This window comes from Panthera leo, chromosome E3 (genome assembly GCF_018350215.1).
Source record: "Panthera leo isolate Ple1 chromosome E3, P.leo_Ple1_pat1.1, whole genome shotgun sequence".
Taxonomy (NCBI): Eukaryota; Metazoa; Chordata; class Mammalia; order Carnivora; family Felidae; genus Panthera; species Panthera leo.
Genome location: NC_056694.1, coordinates 20,295,963 through 20,302,761, shown reverse-complemented (window position 1 = coordinate 20,302,761; position 6,799 = coordinate 20,295,963). Strand labels below are relative to the sequence as shown.

Genomic DNA, 6,799 nt, shown 5'->3' with positions numbered 1-6,799 from the left:
ACCTTCTCAACAACCAAACAAGAATGGAAACAAACCAAAAACACGTCAAGCTGGGGTGGTCTCCAGCGTGAGTCTGGCCCCACACCGTCATCGTGCGTTGACGGGAAGGGGTAGGACCGAGGCTTTGCAGAGACGTGACCCTCAGCACGGAGCTGGGAGGGTACAGGCTGGAATGTGGCCACCTCGTTTCTGGTGGAGACTTTTTTACACTTCACCACACCTGCCCAGAGTCATATTTTAAACTCACACGCTTATTTTTGTTGTTGTTTTTACCGAACTACAAGCAATGAAACATGATTATAAACCTCAGAGGCACGGACTGGCATTTCTTTGAAGCTTTGGTTTTTTTGTTTTTTGGGATTTTTTTTCCCCATCTAATGGATTTAGCAAACCCGCAGTGTTTTAATATGTATTGCACCTTTATTTGATTTCATGGACAATTGGTTCTTTCACAAAGCAAAAGAAAATTAAGGAAAGAGCGTTTCCTCCTTCTTCCCAGCATGCAAGTTTCCTGGGGAAAGGAAGTCCGTTAGGATATAGGAGGCCAGCCTGCGGGGCCCAGCTCCCCATGTACTGACATGCTGGTCACATAGGCTAGGGCTCTCAGCGGGGCTCTTGGGGGTGCATCCCTGACGACGAACACTGAAAATCTGGGCACCATGGGGGAGACCAGCAGGTCACTGCTCCCTGGCCTCCAGAGGGCAAGAGAAGCCAGGCGTTCCAGCTGGAAGGATATTTCTCGACAACATGGGAGAGTTAAGAGCAAGGGGAAATCAGTTTGTTGAGAAAGGCAGTAATGGGATGGAAGAAGGAGGGCAAATCAGCATCACCATTGTCTCCGGTGACTGGAGATCAGAAATTCATACCGGGTACGGTTACCATTTTTAGGAGAGCGGAGAGGAGTTTCTTCCAGCGTAGCTGCACAGATCGTCCCTCTGAAAACTCGAAAGGAAAGGCCTCCTCCCAGCTGAACAGAATTGAAGCATGAAGAATGATAACAATGCAAAAGCATCCATTAACATCGATCAAACACTTACTGGGTTGCAGATGGTCTGCTAAGAATTCTCATGCATTATTTTACCTACCTTACGAGGTAGGTGCCATTATCATCCCGACCCTACAGGTCTGAAAAGGGAGGCCTGGAGGGATTAAGACACAGCCAAGGTCACCAGTCTGCAGGTGGATGGCCTGGGATTTAAGTTGAAGCAGTGTGGCCCCAAAGTCTATGACCTTGACCATCATGCTATCCTCCTTCTTTCCACATGGGGTTAGCCCATTCCCATTTTAAAGGCTCAGAAACTGAGGCTCAGAATACTCTAAGTGAAGGTCATTGGAAGTAGGACCCAGCTCAGCTCAATCTGGATTATTGCCGGGATTTCTTGGAAAGACACCTCCTCTCCCCACTTGGGTTGCTAAGCTGGTTGGTTGTAGGTTGGCCCCAAGATATTGGACCATCTTATACCGTCTGAAAGTTTAACCATCCCCTAGGAAAGCCGGGTTCTGAGGTGCTTTGGGGTCAGGAATGCCCCAAGACAGTTCTACTTCCATAATCTCATGAAATCACTCATCGGCTTAATTCAATGTGAGTTGGCAGGTGCCTATATTCTGTCTGCCATCTGGATTCCTAGACGTACCCCCTCCAGCGCGGTCCCTGCCCCAAGAGGCTGAGCTGCGTGAACTTCATTGCCAGCTCCCAAGGCTTTCGGCTTCCGGTAGAATCTGGCTGACGGAGCACACCGGCCGGAGGTCGGAGGAAGGGGGAGGCTGAGGCCGGAGGTTCATTCCCTGACTGTGGCTTCACAGAGTGGGCTGGATGGCGTCAACCAAAGGTAGCAGGTGGCCCCTCCTCCCCTCCCCTTCTCTTTCTCCGTCTCTCCCCCGCCCCCGGCACCTGCCCCGGGATCTGGTGACAGCTCCTTTCTCTTGCCCCTCCAGGCCCAGCTGCTTTGCACTTTTGTAAATAGTTCCTCTGTTAAACGCTATTCATATCACCCCAATTGAGTGTCGCATCTGCTTCCAGCTGGGACCATGACCGACACAGATGGCTTTCTGTCACTTACAACCAATAATCTCAATTATTCCAGGAAATAAAATACTTCAAGCACTACTGTCAGGCAAAAGTGGTATTAAGCCCCTCATTTGCCTGACGTCGCTCATGGCTCACGGTAACCGGCTTGGCTCATCATGCAAGTTGTCCCAAAGTGCCTCAGTTGACCTCCCTGGCCAATGGCTATTACACCTGCCAACACGGAATTAATCTGTGGCCTCTTCCCATGGGTGATTGCTTCCAGGTGCCTTTCCGAGGCACGTTGCCTTTCTTGATGCCTTCCTAGTCCGCAAAAGCCACCTCCTCCTTGAAGCCCTCTTGGCTACATTACTCCCCCAAGCAGTGTATGTCTTTGTTCTCAGTTGAATCACCCTGGCCATCCTCAAGCAGAGAGCTTAGTGAACTGTAAACCGACTTCCTGGTCCTTCCTCTATCCCTGATGCTTAGAATAGTGCCTGACAGGTAGCAAGCAGCTACTTGGTGACAAGCATTTGAGGCAGCCTCACAATCAGGAAGAGGGAAGGGAAGAAGGAAGGGAGGGAGAGATTGAAGTTACTGATTGGAACCCAGAGTTAATCTTCAATTATGGCGTCATTTGTATTAGGAAACTCTCAGGGCTTCTGAACACAGAAACTTACCTGTGGGGAGCGGAGCCCATTTCTACCACCTCAATTGAAATGAATTTTCTTTCTTTCTTCTTTTTGAGGGGGAGGGAGGGGCAGAAGGAGAGGGAGAGAGAGAGAGAATCTGAAGCAGCTTCCACACTCAGCATGGAACCCGATCTCACAACCTCGAGACCATGACCTGAGATGCAATCAAGAGTTGGATGCTTTGGGTGCCTGGGTGGCTCAGTCGGTTGAGCGTCTGACTTTGGCTCAGGTCACGGGCTCGCAGTTCGGAGGTTCGAGCCCCGCGTCGGGCTCTGTGCTGACAGCTTAGATTCTGTGCTTCTCTGTCTCTCTGCCCCTCCTCTGCTCACACTCTGCCTCTCTCAAAAATAAACATTTAAAAAATTAATTAAAAAAAGAGTTGGACCCTTAAGCAACTGAGCCACCAGGTGCCCCCTTGAATTTTCTTTTCTTTTCTTTTCTTTTCTTCTCTTGCATGCTAATTCTACATCAAGACGTCATTCCCATAGACTCTGACCAGTGTCCTTGTTGACAATTGTTTCCTCTCCTATCGACACGCAGAGCCTGGCCCCCTCTGGGGGGAGCAGAGGCCCCCCCAAGATCACCAGACCACAGATTTCCCAGTCCTGGCCCAGCCTCCTGGATTCCACCCTGCCCTTTAAGCCAACCAGGAGAAGCAGACGGAAGAAAGACGCCCTCCCCAGCACCCTCCCTGCATCCGTCAGCCCGGCCTCATGCGGAGGACAACGCCTTCTCTCCGCACCACCAAATGCCAAGCCATTGATTGACTGCAACACTCGATTTCAACCCAGCAGAGGACCTGGCAGGCCTTTGATCAATATTTTCCACAACAGACCACTTCCCTATGATAAATGCACTAGTTGAGAAGAGGAACAGATTAACTTTTCAGTGCGGATGGCAGGCAGCAAGGAGGAAAAAGATGGCTCAATTCTTTCGGGAAAAGAGGATGGGGTCTATTTTCCGAGCTCCCTGCGACCATATTTCAGCCGCGAGAGAACCGTGAGTGAGAAAGCTCGTTCCTAAAGGGTCTGGGGAATGCCCACCGTCAAAGCAAACCGGAGGCCGCCACCCCCTACCTGTGTCGGACTCAGAGGAAGCAAGCCAGATGCAAAGGTAACAGAGAGAGAACGGGAAAGATTATATATATTCTCTGGATTCTCGGGGCAGCTGAAGGATGAGGGCCGGGAGGAGCGGTGGCGTGGAAAGTGCACGCAAAGGGAAGATGGAAGTCCGGGGAAGTGTTCTGTCCCCTCCCCGTAAATCCTTCTCCCTGACACGCAGCGCGGGGAACGAGGTGATTCTCCACGGCGATGGAACTGCGATTGCATCAGAGATCCTCCAGCCCCACAGACGGCGGGAGGGGCCCTCGAACAACAGCAGGAAAGGTGCTCAGGGATGAAGCGGTCAGACCAGGAGCCCAGGGGGCCCCGGGGGCCTGGAGTGCACACCCCGCGGCTGAGCTGAGCCGCTCCGCTCCGGTGAGATCCAGCACGGAGAAATCACAGTGGCCACATCCCTCCATCCGTTTAAAAGTATTTGGCCGTGTGCCAAGTATGTGCTTGCTAGGCACTGTGGGTCAGGAGGGAACCAGCAAGACTCAGACTCTGTGGTCAAGTTGCTTAATGAACGACGCTTGCGGTAATGACTGACAAGGAGTACGCATCCCCTCCCTGTAGGCTGGGTGCTCAGCTCTACGCATTGTCTCATTTTGTGCTCCTCATGTCCTTACCCTCCTTGTACAGATGAGGAAAGCGACACTTAGAGATGCGAGCTGACTTTCCCGAGGGCACACAGCTCGTACGTGACAGGGCTGGAAGTCAGCGCCCGGCATTGTGACTCTGGCACATTACATAACAGTTGCATAAAGTGGGCGGGTGCAGACTGGTTCCCAGGGGCAGACAGGTCACACCGTCCGAGGAGAGTCAGGAAAGCTTCCCAGAGGAGGTGGCAGCTCCTTTGGTTATTGAAGGACAGGTTGGGTTTGAACAGGTGACGATGGAGATGAGCGTCCAGAGTCCAGCAAGTATGAGAATATCACCTTCCCTCCGACCGTCCTCCAAGAACCCGGACATGATGGTTGATTTCACGTCAGTTTGACTAAACCAAGGGGTGCCCAGATTAAACGTTATTTCTGAGTGAGCGTGTTTGGGGATGAGATTAACATTTGAATGGTGGGCTCAGTACTTTGTTCTCCCCTCTCCAGCCGGGCACCAGTCCATTGAGGGCCCGAAGTCGCCAAAAGGCAACAAAAGTTCGCTCCTTTTGCCTCCTGCCTGTCAGTTCCAGCTCCGTCAATCGTCTCCTGCCTTTGACTAGGATTTATACCATCGGCTCCCCTGGTTCTCAGGCCTTCAGACTTGGACTGGAATTAGGCCACCAGCTTTTTGGGGTCTCCAGCTTATGGACGGCAGAGTTTAGCCTCCAGAATCATGAGCCAATTTCTCATAAATCTCTTCCTATACATATCTTACTGGTTTTGTTTCTGGAGAGCACTGACTGGTTCACGGGGCATGGTAAGGGGGGCAGGAGGCTTCCAACGTGACCCCCAAAGGCCCGGCCGGTGCAATCCCATTGCCCTGAGTGCAAATGTTCCTATAGCAACTTCCTTCTAAGGAACAGAATATGGGGAATACGATGGCATGCCACGCCCAAGACTGGGAAGTCACAACATCTATGACTTCCATCTTGTTTGTTTGTGTTTACTCTCTCTGGTTCTTCCTGGCTTCATTGGATGAACCAAACTGCCAGGTTGTGACCTGTTCCACAGAGACTCCCACATAGCAAGGAAATGAGGGCAGCCTATAGGTCACAGGCAGTGAGGAGCTGAGGTCCTCACTACAAAAGCTACCAAGGACCTGGATCCTGCTGACGACCGTGCTAGTGTGACATTGGGAGAGAATCCTTTCCCAATGGAGTCTTCCGATGACTACAGCCCTGTCAGACCTGGGTGACGGCCTCGTAAGGATCCCAGAGCCAGAAGACCCAGCTAAGCCAGACCCATATAAAGTGAAAGATAATTTACATTGTTGTTTTCAAGCCACTAAGTTTTGGAGTAATTTGTTATGCAGCAATAGGAAACTGATACATCGGGTCACAAAAAGTGTTTATCTTCTTACTATCATCCTTCAGATCAATACAGTAGCCTTGTTATCTCTTCGTCTCCCAGCTGTCTCTCCATATTCCACGGTCCCTCAATATCCAGCCAAACCCAAGTCCACAGGGCTCCCGTGACATCCGGTATCTTTGTTCACGGCAAGGCATGGAGGACCCGAATGGACACGTAAGCCAGCACTACCCCAGGCTCTTTGACACTAAGGTGGCTCCTCCATTAGCTGGTGGACCAGGAAAGAGTGAGGCTGTCTTAGGGTTGAGACGAGGGCTCGGCGGAATTAAGATAACATTGAGACCGATGCCTCAACTCCGTCCCAAACTCTAAATACCTCGCTGGCGAGATCCCCGAGGCAATTGTAAATACAAAGGTTAAAGGGAATTATGAAATTCCAGCACGATTTCAGTATAATTTGGACGTGAGCCCCAAATGCCAGAGTGGACCATGTAGACATGCCACCTGGAGGGTACAGCTGGAGCCTGTCATCTTTAGGGTCCTCTGTCTCCCCCTCAGCCTAAGCCCAAATGATGCCACCAGCTGGCCATCCATACGGGACAAGGCATCGAAGGAATGAGAGCACACATACGCAGAAGGACAGAGAGACAGAGAGAGGGCTGGGCAGACGTTTTCCCTCGTGGGACTGCATTTTGGACCCTGCCTTCCATGAGAGGTAGAAAGTGGAAGCGAGGCTTCAGAGATCTGTACTGATTACCTTCTGTTGCGTCGTGGACACTGTCCTAGTCTAGCACCTGATCGGATTAGAAACATCCCCTTTCAAGAGCCGGGACTGTGTGAAAAGCAAACTCCAATGTGGCGACTCTAGAGCACTGCAGGAAAGAGGCTGCCTCTCTTCGTCTCCTAGGCACAAATTACCAAACACTTGGTGGCTTAAGAAAACCACAGACTTGTTAGTTACAGTTCTGGAAGTCAGAAGTGCCACCGTGGCCTCACCGGGTATCAGCAGGGCTCTGTTCTCTCTGGAGGCCCTGGGAG

At 51.4% G+C, this 6,799-nt stretch overlaps 1 long non-coding RNA gene across 1 annotated transcript; it reads right to left on the bottom strand.

Moving 5' to 3' along the window:
- Window positions 1-418: 418 nt before the first annotated feature.
- On the bottom strand, window positions 419-4,488 carry LOC122209924. The gene is made up of 3 exons (XR_006197835.1): window positions 4,427-4,488; window positions 1,086-1,139; window positions 419-967 (listed from the first exon to the last, which is right to left on the bottom strand). It is a non-coding gene; the product is annotated as an uncharacterized LOC122209924 (long non-coding RNA).
- Window positions 4,489-6,799: the final 2,311 nt, after the last annotated feature.